The sequence below is a fragment of the Natrix helvetica genome (assembly GCF_964273705.1).
Source record: "Natrix helvetica genome assembly, chromosome: 4".
NCBI classification, from domain to species: domain Eukaryota; kingdom Metazoa; phylum Chordata; class Lepidosauria; order Squamata; family Natricidae; genus Natrix; species Natrix helvetica.
In genome coordinates, this window is record NC_138550.1 from 167,923,769 (window position 1) to 167,938,768 (window position 15,000).

Consider the following 15,000-nt stretch of genomic DNA (forward strand, 5'->3'; position numbering starts at 1 on the left):
TAATTAGGTAACATCATTAATGCTAGAAGGGAGGGGAAGTTGCAGGGAGCAGGAGAAAGAGGAGGAGGAGGAGGAGGAGGAGGAGGAGGAGGAGGAGGAGGAGGAGGAGGAGGAGGAGGAGGAGGAGGAGGAGGAGGAGGAGGAGGACGACTACTGTAGAGTCCTTGGTGCTCTCTTAAGATTGGTTGTTTCTTTGAAGACATCTTATTACCCAAGTAGGAACACCATCAGTGCTAGAGGGGAGAGGTTTGTAGAAAAAATGAGGAGGAAGAAAAGAACAGTTGGAGAAGAGGGAGGGAGGGAGGGAGAAGGAAGGAAATGAAAAGGAAGGGAGGGAAGGAAGGAAGGAAGGAGAGAGGTGGAAGAAAGGGCAATAGCAAAAGCACTTATATATTGTTTCACAGTGCTTTTACAGCCCTCTCTAAGTGGTTTATAGAGTCAACCTATTGCCCCCAACAATCTGGGTCCTCATTTTACTGACCTCAGAAGGATGGAAAGCTGGGTCAATCTTGAGCCTGGTGAGATTCGAACTGCCGAATTTCAGGCAGTCGGCCCAAGTAGCCTGTACTACTGCACTCCAACCACTGCACCACCGCATCTCATAAAGTAAGCTAAAGGATCATGACCGAGAGACCAGCGCATGAGAATCAAAATATTCCAAGCATTCCTGAGATAGAAAACTCAAAGAGTCCCTTCCAGAGGAAAACAAAACTTTCAATTATTTGCAAAACAGATGGGAAGATAGAACGTGTGCGGTGGCTTCTCACTTTTGTGTTTTAGAATTGTCGCTTGAGGGTTAGCATATTTTTAGATGGGGGATATCCCAATTCTCTCACACTTCTTTCGCTTCCATCTGGGATGCCAAACCTGCCTGTCAAAATTGTTCTAGTTGTCAGGAAGTTTCTCCTTAGTTCCAGGGTGCTTCTCTCCTTGATTAGTTTCCACCCATTGCTTCTTGTCCTGCCCTCAGGTGCTTTGGAGAATAGTTTGACTCCCTCTTCTTTGTGGCAGTTCCTGAGATATTGGAAGACTACTATCATGTCTCCCCATGTCCTTCTTTTCATCAAACTAGACATATCCAGTCCCTGCAACTGTTGTTTATATGTTGGAGGTAGATGATGTTGTATCCCTCTCCCTCTGTTGACAGAGGGCTTTATGTCCAAAATGTGGACTTTCTTGCCTTCAAAAGAGTACATTGGAGAAACAAAACATCCACTTCACAAATGCATGGGAGAATGAACCCATCCGAAGTCCGTCTGCATTTAAAAGAGAAAGGCTACTCTTTTTAAGACAACAAAGTCCACATTTTGGACAGAGAGGACCTCTGGATTGAAAGAGGGGTCAAAGAGGCCATGTATGTCAAAACCGAACAGTCTTCTCTTAACAGAGGGGGAGGGATATGACATCATCTATCTCCAATCTACAACTCAGTCCTTTCAACAGTTCCAAGGAGGCTCCACACCCATTTGCACCACTCAGGTGACCCTGAGGACATAGATAAACCTCCAAGGGGCCTTAATGACCATGCATATGACCAGCTGTCTGCAGAGAGTATCAAACCTTTCACTCCCCACCCTCCCAGTCAGAGCTGAAGAAGCTTCTTGGATGAGAAGTGAAACGTCTTCAAAGAAAAACAGGAAAGTCCAGGTGCATCTTGAAAAAAAAAGCATATTTGGGACAACCAAGACTTGTATGATGGAGAATCTCCATAGACCTCCAGTGATGGCGCACCGAAAAATCTCTGGAGGGAAGTCGTTCCATTGGTTGATTGTTCTCACCGTCAGGAAACTTCTCCTTATCTCTAAGTTGCTTATCTCTCCTTGGTTAATCTCCAACCATTGCTTCTCGTCTTGCCTTCTGTTGCTTTGGAAAATAGAAAGATGGATTGCTACTCAAGGCTTGAGTTGGACGGCTACAGAAATTGAAGCCGTCCAACTCAATACGCGTAGAAAACTAATGGCAGAAAAAAGACCTAATGGTCCATCAAGTCTGCCCTTTGAGTTTGGGTTTTTTTTTTGCTTTTTTGCTTTATTATATTTGTATTTTAATCATTTGTATTTTATTTAAATACAATAAATAAATGATATACATTGCAAGTGTGTATAGTCAAGGCTATGGTTTTCCCAGTTGCAATGGATGGCTGTGAAAGTTGGACCGTAAGGAAGGCTGAGTGCCAAAGAATGGAGGCCTTTGAACTTTGGTGCTGGAGAAGAAGACTCCTGCATTGAGTCCCTCGGACTGCAAGGCGATCAACCTGGTCAGTCCTAAAGGAGATCAACCCTGAACTGCTCTTTAGAAGGCCAGATCCTGAAGAGGAAACTCAAAGACTTTGGCCACCTAATGAGAAGGAAGGACTCACTGGAGAAGAGCCCAATGCTGGGAACAATGGAGGGCAAAAGAAGAAGGGGACGATAGAGAAGGAGGTGGCTGGAGGGAGTCACTGAAGCAATCAGTGTGAGCTTCAATGGACTCCTGAGGATGGTAGAAGACAGGAAGGCCTGGAGGAGCATTGTCCATGGGGTCGCAATGTGTCGGACGCAACTTCGCAACTAACAACACACATTGCAAGTAATACATTGGTAAAGAACCAACGAGTCCTAGTAAAGCATTTTTGTAGGAATCCAATCCCATAGAAAGCCTCCACTTTATGGGGATGGGGGCTCAGTGGCTAAGAGGCTGAGCTTGTCAAACAGAAAGATCAGCAGTTCGGCGGTTTGAACCCCTAGTGCTGCATAATGGAGTGAGCGCCTGTTACTTGTCTCAGCTTCTGCCAACCTAGAAGTTTGAAAGCACGTAAAAATGCAAGTAGAAAAATAGGAACCACCTTGGTGGGAAGGTAACAGTGACCTGTGTGCTTTCAGTATTTAGTCATGCCGGCCACACAACCACGGAAACGTCTTCGGACAGTGTTGGCTCTTCGGCTTTGAAATGGAGATGAGTACTGCCCCCTAGATTCGAGAACGACTAGCACATATGTACGAGGGGAATCTTTAAATTTACCTTATATCTATCTATCTATCATCTATCTATCATCTATCTATCTATCTATCTATCTATCTATCTATCTATCTATCTATCTATCTTTCCATCTATTTATCTCTTTCTATCTATCTATCTAACATCTATCTATCTATCTATCTATCTATCTATCTATCTATCTATCTATCTATCTTTCTATCTATCTATCTATCTATCTATCTATCTATCTTTTTATCTAACTATCTATCATCTCTCTCTCTATCTCTCTCTCTTTCTTTCTTTCTTTCTATCTTTCTATCTATCCACTGTAACTATCATTTATCTATCTTAATATCTTTCTATCTATCTATCTATCTATCTATCTATCTATCTATCTATCTATCTATCCATCCATTCATCCATCCATCATCTATCTATCTATTTATCTATCTATCTATCATCCTATCTTTCTATCTTTCTATCTATCATCTATCTATCTATCTATCTGTCATCTTTCTTTCTTTCTAGCTTTCTATCTATCTATCTATCTATCTATCTATCTATCTATCTATCTATCTACCTACCTACCTACCTACCTACCTACCTACCTACCTACCTACCTATCTAATCTATTATATACTGTAAATATATATTTGGGCAGTCCTTTAGTCACAGCTGTGCACTAGGCAAACCTCAAAAAAAAGCACCCCAGGATATCAGTTACAAAATAGGTCATATCTCTCTGCTCGTATGAGTATCCTTTGATCTATGGCTACCTTGGTGAATTTTATTAACGGCACCCTTCTTCCTAGCCTGCGTAACTCAGCAGTATTTTTTTCTAGCAGATGTTGGAATGGGATTGCACAGCCTTTCATTTGCTCTTCTCTTCCCCCTCCCCCACCCTCTCGTCCGCCCCCAAATCTCTGGAGATTTATTTCCATGGTGGTTCAGTTTATCGCCCATCCAGGCTGCGACATCGGCTCATCATTTACTGCAAAAAGCGAGGGGAATATCTAGCGTTCATCAAAGCTGAGCTTTCACATTCTTGGTTTCTCCAATTGCTCATTCCTCCGAACTTTTGCTGACACGGACATTTTCCCCGACATCCGATGCTCGGGTCCCAGCCCTGCGCTGTGTCCTCGTTCTGAGGACTCGTGGAGGAGGGACGGAGAGTGCAGTTTTTCATTTTAACAGCCCAACCGACATCTCTCTGGTTCCGTAAGAGGGGGAGCAACCGTGCAAGTCCCAGGAAGGCTCGCAATTTGAATGTGCTCACATTAGGGCCATGAAGGCGAACCTATGGCATAGGTTCTGGAAGTGGCACCCAGAGCCATCTCTTTGGGCACACCAGCCATCGCCCATTGCTCTTCTGGGTTCCGGCACGCACAGGAGCCCCCCGGCACTCACACGGGGGAGTACTAGAAACTGGAAGAGAAGAGCAGCTCCCTGGCATGCATGCACACGCTGGGAAGCTGAGCTTCTGGTTTCTGGAAAGTGTATGCGCACCAGAAAAGATTTGCCAACACTGCATTAGGAAGAAGAGAGGGTGCGATGGTTCAGGGGTTAAAGATGCTGAGTTTATCAGCCAGAAAGCTGGGTTCAAGACCCTGGCACTGTACAATGGGGTGAGCTCCTGTTCTTTGCTCCAGCCCACTTAGCGTTTGAAAGCATGCAAATGCGAGTAGACAAATAGGTATCACTTTGGTGGAAGGAAGCAGCCTTCTGTGAGCCTCAGTGCATAGTCATGGTGGCCACACAACCATGGATATGTTTGAGGACAACGCTGGCTCTCTCAGCTAAGAAATGGAGATGGGCACTCACCTACCCCTGGGCTCAGACATGGCTGGAAAGAGGAAACGTCTATCTTTATCTAGGGAGGAAAAAGCAGAGGGGAATCCTAGAATCGTAGATTTTGAAGGCATCTTAGAGTTTGGGGCTCAACTTCTCAATAAATTCAAAAAATACCCAACAATACAAAATAAGAGAATTGGAAGGGAGCTTGGAGGTCTTCTAGTCCAGCCCCCTTTTCAAACAGGAAAAACCCAAACACTGGTGGTGGTGGGGGGCTGTTAGAATATAAACTGAGAGCAAACCCTATTTCTTACTAGCGCTGATGATGTTATCTAGTTGGGTAATGAAATGTCTGCAAGAAAAGAACCAAGGTCAGTTTTATATTCTCATTTTTAAAAACATAGGATTCAGAAATGGACCATTTTTCAACTCAATGGAGAAATAAAATAAGATTCTGCATTTAGGCAAGAAAGACAAAATGCACAGGTGCAGTATAGGTGGTACCGTGCTCAACAGTAGTAACTGTAAAAGGGATCTTGGAGTCCTAGTGGACAACCATTTAAATAGGAGCCAACTGTGTGCAGCAGCTGCCAAAAAGCCAACACAGTTTTAGGCTGCATAAACAGAGGGATAGAATCAAGATCACATGAAGTGTTAATACCACTTTATAAGGCCTTGGTAAGGCCACACTTGGAATACGGCATCCAGTTTTGGTCGCCACGATGTAGAAAAGATGTGGATACTCTAGAAAGAATGCAGAGAAGAGCAACAAAGAGGATTAGAGAACTGGAGGCTAAAACATATGATGAAGAACGGTTGCAGGAACTGGGTATTTCTAGATTAACGAAAAGAAGGACTAGGGGAGAAATGATAGCATTGTTCCAATATCTCAGGGGTTGCCACAAAGAAGAGGGAGTCAAGCTATTCTCCAAAGCACCTGAGGGCAGGACAAGAAGCAATGGAAGGAAACTAATCAAGGAGAGAAGCAACTTAGAACTGAGGAGAAATTTCCTGACAGTTAGAACAATTAATCAGTGGAACAGAAGTTGCCTCCAGAAGTTGTGAATGCCCCAACACTGGAAGTCTTTAAGAAGATGTTGGACAGCCATTTGTCTGAAATGATATAGGGTTTCCTGCCTAAGCAGGAGGTTGGACTAGAAGAGCTCCAAGGTCCTGTCCTGTCCTGTCCTATCTAATTCTAACTCAATCCATTCCATTCCATTCCACTCCATTCCATTGGTACAACAATGTGGTCCTAACAGATCTTGATATTCTGTGCAATGGTGCCTCCCATTGGAATAGGTTTTGGAGCTACGAGAGGGAAAAGGGGGGGGAGAGGGAGAGGGGGAGAGAGAGGGGGGGAGAAAGAGAGAGAGAGCTGAGGAGTTGGGAAAGGATGTACGTAAGGCAATGATTTGGTATTCAGGCCAATCTTCCTGAGTCAAAGGGACTTTTTGTGAGAGCGAATTGAAGACATGAGCGCTGGAGAGATAGCCTGGTTGACTTATCTCCCAGCTGCAGTCCTCACTTAACTCAAAGCTTGCTTTGCTAATCTCTGTTTCACCGGCATTAATGTCACAGAATGAGGATAAAGGGGAAGGGGAGAAGGCAAGGAAGGATTCCTGATGCACGTTTTCCGATTTAATCCGGCAGAGTTTTCCATTGTACTGCTGTCCAATCGGAGAAGGTGTTTGTGCGCAATGCACGGACAGGATTCTTCTTGTTATTTATGAATCTGACTTGTAAGGCAGGGAGGAATTTCAAAAAACAAATCCCATCATTTCTCATCCTTTCCAAACGAGGGCCAGTTAGTCTCCAAAAGCATTCAGAAGGTCACTCCAACAATGTAGAAGCCCACGTTTCTCTCCAACCTTCACCAACTGGGTTCTATTGTGGCCCACCAGCAGTGGATCTGGCAGCAGATTCGGACAGTGAGGAGGTTGGAGAGGGACATGGGCCAGTCCTGGAGTCTGACGAAGACTCGGACGAGGGCTCTGCATCGGAGGCAGAGAGTGGGACAGAGCCCTATGTCAATTATCGGCTGCCTTTAGAGTCGGACATCAATGGGGCAGAAGAATAGCTGGAGCCTGTTCCCGATGCATGCATGCACAGAACTGCCCGAGGAAGGGAACAGCTAAAGAAGAGGGGCCGACTTGGGAGTAAAGTCACAGGTGGATTCTTTTACTACCGGTTCGTTCTGGGACACACTTTGGGTGTGTGCACGCTTGATGTGTACTATGCTCAGTAGTGAAAAATTGCTTCTGTGCATGCACAGAAGTAAAAAAAACAAGATGGCAGCACCTATAGTGCCACCAATGGAACTGGTTTGGAGGTGTGGGTGGCCGAGTTACTCCCTACTTGCCTGAACCGGTCCAAACTGGAAAAAACCCTTCTCTGAACATGGGCCAGTCTTGGAGTCTGGGGAAGGCTGCGATGAGGACTCTGTGTCTGAGGCAGAGAGGGGACCAGAGCCGTCTGACAGTTATCAGCTGCCTTCAGAGTCATACATCAATGAGGCAGACTAACAGCTGAAGCCTGTTCCCAATGTGCGCATGCGCAGAGCAGCCAGAAGGGAACAGCTAAGGGGTCGACTCAAGAGTAAAAGCACAGATGGACGGTGAATGGCCCCTCCCATAGGGAATAAAAGAGGAGCGAAGGGGAAATGGAGTTTGCAGGAGACAATTAACTCAATTCATTAGGGTGAAGATCTGTTCCTGACCCTCTTGCCAAGTAATTGCTACTACAGTGTGGAGTTTGGAAGATATCGGCCTGGCAGCTCTCCAAGCCTGATAAAAGTCTGTAGTAGTGAAATCTCTTGAAAGACTGTCGGCTGGGACTTTGCTGGAGAGGAATTCCCTTTAATCTAAATAAAAGAGGTTTTATCAGAACGAGGAGTCGGCTTTGTGCTTTTGAAAGCCAGCGCCAGAACAAATTCCAAGAAAACCTGGTGACTTCTATGCCTCAGACGGGGCTTCGTCACAGGGAGTCCTCGACATGCGACCACAACCGGGCCCCAAATTTCTGTTGCTAAACCAGACCGTTTCCAATTTTAAATTTTACAACCTTTCTTGCCACAGTTGTTAAGTGAATCACTGCAGGCATTAAGTTAGTAAGGTAGTTGTTAAGGGAATCTGGCTTCCCTATTGACTTCGCTTATCAGAAGGTCGCAAAAGGAGATCGCATGACCCCAATGTCGGAAGAAATGCCCACCTGGGTTCAGTTCCAAATGGGGAAAAAGACACTGCGTTCATGGAAGTTGCTTGGAAAGGTGGTTTATTGGTAGTGGACAGGATGACATGGTTTGAAGTCCTGGGGGGGAAAGGGAAGAGTACCTGAGTTTTATGCCCTCTCTGGGCTTTTGAATTTGAGCTTGCATTCTGATTGGTTGTCAGACTCCCATGGGGCCATGCAGGGGCAACTCTGTAGGCTGTCTTTTGAGTCCTAAGCTTGGTTGAGCCTTGCTGGGTGATGCAATCTTCCCAGGTGCCATGTGGTGAGATCTGTTGCTAGATAGGTAGAGGACTAATCCTACCTTTGTTGGATCTTGGTCCCAGGCTTGGTTGACTCTTGCTGCGTGATGATGTAATGAAAGGGCTTTGGACAATTCCTATTACGGCTCTGCCTGAAGGAGGTAGATCTTTGTTATGTAGAATAGACTGGCCCAGGCCTTAATGGCCCATTGACAAAGATGTGTGAGGAGGTGAGTTTCTGCCTCCCTTTTAGGGAAATTATTCTGTCCTTTTAATATTTCCTAAAATATTTCATTTTTCTAGGGGAGGGGTGGGTGCTAACTTACTGACACCAGAACACCGAAACCGTCATAAACAGGGATCGTTGGCCAAACGTCTGAATTTTGATCATGTGACCATGGGGGAATGCTGCAGTGGTCTATGGGACATACGGCTGTAAGTCACTTTTCTCAGTACTGTTGCAACTTCAAACGGTCCCTAAGCGAGTTGTTGTTAAGTCAAGGACTTACCTGTGTCAGCTAGCATCTTTTGTTCGTGTGTGTTGCGAGTGCTTTTGTGAAAGCTTCTACTTTGTAATAACACTTTTGTTGGTCGGAAAAGGTAGGAAAACTTCCACCTCAAACATTAAGTTTTTATGTCAGGCCTGTAGTTATGTTCCTTTTAGGATCTTTGGCCTGCCACACTTTCTATTAATTTCTTATGCTGTTTCATTAGTGTAGTAGTTGGGAGGGGGGAATAGAAAGGAGTTGGATTGTGGAATGTATTGTTGTCATTCTTTTATAGAAGCTCAAGGTCATCTTTTGTCTCCGCACCTCGACACCTGGCCGGAAGCAGAGGGGTGTAGATGCCAGCGTGGAAGACGATGATTGGAACATGTGATGGATTATGGGGTGTGGGGATAGATCATGAACTTTCAACTGGGTGGAATGCCAGGAAGAAAATCAGATTGGGGATTCCATAGCACAATGCCAACATGTCTGTCTTATTAAATTGGAGTTTTAAGGATAACTTTGCCTTGGATTTTGATTTAATTCTGCATGATATTTGGAACGCTGATATTTTAATCCCCCCCCCCCCCCATGCATTTTAACATTGCATCCATTCTTGTCCTGCCTCAATTTCGAGTTTGCAATCCGCCTTGCTTGGATTGGGATGAAAATGGGGGAAGCGATAGCCGGAGACACATTCTCCCCCCACCCCCCGATTTGATTCGGGAGTCAAACACCCCCCCCCCCAAGAGGCAGGGAAGAAAGGGAGAATTAGAAATAAGTGAAAGATGGAGTGGAAGAGGAGCCAAGATTTGGAGACTTAGAAGGTGAGGAAAATGAAGGATTGAAAAATCCAAATAATTTTAGCCAGAAATCCAGTTGGGCAAAATTCAGCAAATTCTTCTTTACATTTAAATTACACCAACTCAATAGACCGTTTTCAGTATCTTTTCTTACCAGGTAGGAAAATTCACTCTCCTCTCCTCTCTTCCCCTCTCCCCTCCCCTCCCTTCCTTCCTCTCCACTTCTCTCCTCTCCCCCTCCCCCCTCCCCTCCAGTGGTGGGATTCAATTTTTTTGACTAATGGTTTTGTGGGCGTGGCTTGGTGGGCGTGGCAGGGGAAGGATACTGCAAAATTCCCATTTCCTCCTGATCAGCTGGGACTCGGGAGGCAGAGAATACATGGGGGCGAGGCCAGCCAGAGGTGGTATTTACCGTTTCTCCAAGCTACTCAAATTTTCCACTACTAGTTCTCCATAATTGGTGAGAACCTGCTCAATACAACCTCTGCTCCCTTCCTCTCCTCTCCCTTCCCCTCCTCTTCTCTCCACTCCCTTCCCTCCTCTTCTCTTCCTTCCCTGCCCCTTCTCTTCCCCTCTTCTTTTCCCCTTCCTTCCCTGCCCCTTCCATTTCTTTTCTCTCCTCTTCACTTCTCCCCTTCCTCCTCTCTTCCCTTCCCTATGTTCTCTCCTCTCCTCTCCCCTCCCTTCCCCTTCCCTCTCTTTCTCTTTTCTCCCCTCCCTCCCCTCCCCACCTCTTCCGTTCCTTCTTTTCTTTCTTTTCTCTTCTCTTCTCCCCTCTTCTTCTCCTCTCCCTTCCCTCCCCGCCTCTTCCATTCCTTCTCTTCCCTTCTCGTCTTTCTTTTCTCTTCTCTTCTCCCTCTCCTCTCCCTCCTCCTCTTTTCTCTAAATGTCTTAATGTCTGAAAAATGACACTAGGAAGCTAGAATTAAAGTGTCCACGTCTTGCTCCATCATTGACCGCAAATCAAAACCAAGCAACAGCTGAATATATTTCACCTTCCTCATAATTCCACATACGTCCCCTGGAATATATATATTTCTTTTAATTACTTTTGATTATCTGCAAGAAACCTGCGTCATCTCGCTTCTGTGGAAAACCCACTCCTGGAGATTTTCCTTTCTTTCACCCTTCCAAATCCTTTCTGATCTAACGCACTGCAAATGCAAATGCTACTGTTTCCACCATTCTTGGCTCTTGCCATACTTTAAAAGAGCACCAGGTCTCACACAGCGTTATTTTCCCCCATTTCTTCTTTCATCCACCCGTTTGAGAAAACAGTCTATCACACATTTCTTTGGAGGAATTCCATCTTCATTGAAGGATGCCAGAACGAAATTCTCAAAAGGCAGGTAACACATGTTGCTTCCCGATATGGTCTACAATAAAAACTAAGCAACAGGAAACAAACAACCCACAAGTGCTCATGTTGATCCCATTGAAGGGACCTGTGGAGTATTAAAACAAGATTTTACTACTGCAGCTGCCAATAAAGCCAACACAGTTCTAGGCTGCATCAACAGAGGGACAGAATCAAGATCACGTGAAGTGTTAATACCACTTTATAAGGCCTTGGTAAGGCCACACTTGGAATATTGCATTCAGTTCTGGTCGCTACGATGTAAAAAAGATGTGGAGACTCTAGAAAGAGTGCAGAGAAGAGCAACAAAGAGGATTAGGGGACTGGAGACTAAAACATATGAAGAACGGTTGCAGGAACTGGGTATGTCTAGTTTAATAGAAAGAAGGACTAGGGGAGACATGATAGCAGTGTTCCAATATCTCAGGGGTTGCCACAAAGAAGAGGGAGTCAAACTATTCTCCAAGGCACGTGAGGGTAGAACAAGAAGCAATGGATGGAAACTAATCAAGGAGAGAAGCAACTTAGAACTGAGGAGAAGCTTCCTGGCAGTTAGAACAATTAATCAGTGGAACAGCTTGCCTCCAGAAGTTATGAATGTTCCATTTTTAAGAAGATGTTGGATAACCATTTGACTGAAGTGGTGTAGGGTTTCCTGCCTAAGCAGGGGGTTAGACTAGAAGACCTCCAAGATCCCTTCCAGCTCTGTTATTCTATATTCTATCCTATCTCTGATCGGAGAACTTCTGGGTCTTCGCTTAAGGTCCACAGAGACACAATCAGAGAAGTCTACCTTGCTGTGCCAATTATTATTCTGTATTGCTATGTGGGAAATGGGCCAGCTGTCTCAGGGAAAGTTGTAAACTTCAAAACGTACAGCCATATGGTTCTTTCCCCAACAATCCCCAATAAGCCTGCAATGAGTTCTTCAAAACACTTAAAAATTCTAAATTCCCATCATGGCAGAACATGAAATCTGGGGCTTGGGGAAGAAACAGAAATGGATGATTATAGGATCGTCATCTGCAGAAGAGAAAACAGCAAACTTCAGGAGGTAGTGTTAGCATGCGACTGTTTATTATGGAAAGAACTTTTGAAGTTGCTTACGTATATTAATATACACATATTTGCTTAGCAAAATGGCAATTTATGGTAGGCAGTGATTTATTGTGAGGAGTCAACCTGGGTTCTAGTTAATCTTGGATGCAGATTATTAGGGAAGTCCAGAGGTGTAGTCTAGATTTGAAAATCAAAATAATAATAATAATAATCCCAGGAGGAAAATGATGATAACCACATCTATATTCTTAAGAAGAAAAATATACAAAGAGTTTGTAGGAATTAAACATAGAGTTCCTTCCTTTCTCCCATTCTTTCATGTGTTATCTTCCTTTCTTCCCTATTTCTTTTACTTTTTTCATTGCACTCTTTTACTTTCGGTCTTTTTCTCTTTCTTTGCCCTCTTTCTCTTTCTTTCCTTTCACTTTCTCTCTTCTCCTTTCTTTTTCTTTCTTACTTCCTCCCATTCTTTCATTTGTTATCTTCCTTCCTTCCTTCTATTTCTTTTACTTTTTTCTTTGCACTCTTTTTCTTTCTGTCTTTATTTCTCTTTCTTTGCCCTTTCTCTTTCTTTCTTTCTTTCTTTCTTTCTTTCTTTCTTTCTTTCTTTCTTTCTCTCTCTCTTTCCTTTTATTTTGTCTCTCTTTCTTTGTTTCTCTCTTCTCCTTTCTTTTTTCTTCCTTCTTTCCTCCTATTCATTCCTGTTATCTTCCTTCCTTCCATTTCTTTTACCATTTTCCTTGCACTTTTCTTTCTTTCTTTGCCCTTTCTCTCTTTCATCCATTCTTTCTTCCTCTCTTTCTTTCTTCTCCTTTCTCTCTCTTTTCCTTCCTTCCATCTCTTTCTCTCTTTAGCGTTTTTTCTCTTTCTTTCTCCTTCCTTCCCTTTCTCTCTGCTCCTCCCTCCCTCCCTTTGATGAAATGTTCAGAATGATATAAAACGACGCAGCAACCATTTCATTAATGGCTACAAGGAAGGATGCATACACAAAAGGAAATCAGCAAAACAACCAAAGCAAAATCAGGTTTATTTTTATTTTGCTGCCTGTGATTTACCTTTAAGCCAAAAGCTGAGTGCTTGAAAGAAGGGAATCAAGCAAATAAGACTCAGCTGGTTAGCTGGAGATAACAATCATTTACTAAAGGAAGCTAACTCGGAGGTGCCGGTTTTAAAATTTGATGGTTTTTAAAACCGATCGCCGAGATGGGGAATATTTGCTTCCCATCAGTGCAATATTTCCCAAAATAATTCCAAGGGGGATTTCATAAATGCATCTCCAGGCTCCTGAAAAGTGAAGGATAATTGGCTATACAAACAACAGTGTTCCCGCATTTTCTTTGCTGAATATTATTTTATTTCTTCTCTTACTTAAGCTCTTGAGTATTTATTAGGATGCAGTCTTGCAGAGGTAACCATATATGTCCCAAAATAAAAGTTGTGTTGTGTGTTGTGTGTGCCAAAAGAATATTGTCCCACACATCAGCTCCAAAACCTGCTCCCAAACGTCTTCCTTTCGTCCATCTTCTGGCCCGTATTCCTCACCTGTCTGGGAAGCATCTGAAAAACAAAAATAAAAATCGGTGCTGAAAACAAGGATGGGAACACAGGTAATCCCCAACTTATAACGATTCACTTAGTGACCATTCGTTCACAACAGGACTGAAAAAAAGTGACTTATGACCGCTTTTCAGTATTCTGACCCATCTCCCAAACACGACAAGCCCTTTGGAGTTAATTGAAAAGTTTCCTTTATTCGGAGAGCCAGCAGCTGCTCTCTCCCAGCAGGCTACATAATTTCCCGACACGATTCGGAAGTGCAGGCTATCACTGGCAGACCGGCCGGGAGATGAATAGTTGTCTACCATGCCTATTCATCTCCGCCCCCTGTCTTGTATCCCCAGAGCTAGGAGGAGGCTTCGCTAGCAGCGGTGGCTCTTCCGTCCCAAGGACCGGCCCATAGATTTCCACTGTTCTCCTCTCCTTTGCCTTCTGCGCATATCCATGTCAGGCACTGGACGCAGCTGTTTTTCTTCTTCCTCGTCAGCCACCTCCAGACCTGGGGGCTGTTGACTCTCCATCTGAGAGCTGACGGACGGCCCAGGCTCTGTCTCTCTGTCTCTGTCTGTCTTTCTCTCTCTCTGCCAGCTCTATTCCCTCTTCCCCCTCGGAGCTCTCAGGTTGTCTTGATGCTGAGACTGACTCCCACAACATCCAGACCGTTGCAGCATCACCATGTGATGAAAATTCAGACACTTTTGCAATTGACTCACATTTATGACATTTGCATCATCTTCGGGGTCACGTGATCCCCTTTTGCGACCTACCGACAAGCCAAGGCAACGGGGAAGCCAGATTCACTTAACAACTGTGTTCCTGACTTAATGAGTGCAGTGATTCACTGAACACCTGCGGCCAGACAGTGTTCTGACCCCAGCCTCGGGTCAGGAAACAGGAAACAGACTCCTTGCCACAAAAACCCTCTCTTTATTTTCCTCTTGTGAATTAATGGCATTCGCACACTAAAAAGTCCAGGCAATAATCCTGCCAAGAGTTAACTATAGCAACAGATCTTATCAGTTCCTTGTGAAAGGCTGCAAATTAAGTTCTGGCAACCAGTCTTTGATGCATGAAACACAACGAGCAAATTCTTCAGAAATACGAACTGTTGTCTTCTATGACCACCACTCCCATTTCCTTCTATTAATCCCCAGGCAGGGAGGGGCCATTCAGCATCCACATGTGCGCTTTGCTTCCCGAGCTGACTCCTCGTCCTCCATTGTTGTCCTCTCCTAATAGCTCAGTGCAAACACTAAGCTGTTAGGAGAGGCACCAGCTGTTCTTCCTCTCCATTTATCTGGCTCTGTCTCTGCGTCTGATGCAGAGCATCTATCTTTCCCCAGATAACAGACCTGGCTCAAGTTCCTCCCTAACCTCTTGATTGTCTGAGTCTGCTACCAGCTCCACTGGCAGCTGGTGGGCTACAACAGACAGTTTGCAAAACAGGGCAAAACTCAACGAACAAAAGTCACGCTTAGCAACAGGAATTTGTGGTTGTACGTCGTGGACTTCTGCAA

The 15,000-nt window shown here is 44.5% G+C and overlaps 1 protein-coding gene across 3 annotated transcripts in view; it reads right to left on the reverse strand.

Annotated features, from left to right (window-relative positions):
• Window positions 1-11,922: 11,922 nt before the first annotated feature.
• TSNARE1 (t-SNARE domain containing 1) overlaps window positions 11,923-15,000 on the reverse strand; it is a 291,135-nt gene continuing 288,057 nt past the window's right edge. For all 3 annotated transcript variants that reach the window (XM_081951106.1, XM_081951107.1, XM_081951108.1), the window contains one exon: window positions 11,923-13,483. The gene's annotated coding sequence lies outside the window, so the exon portion shown is untranslated. The remainder of the gene's footprint in view (window positions 13,484-15,000) is intronic.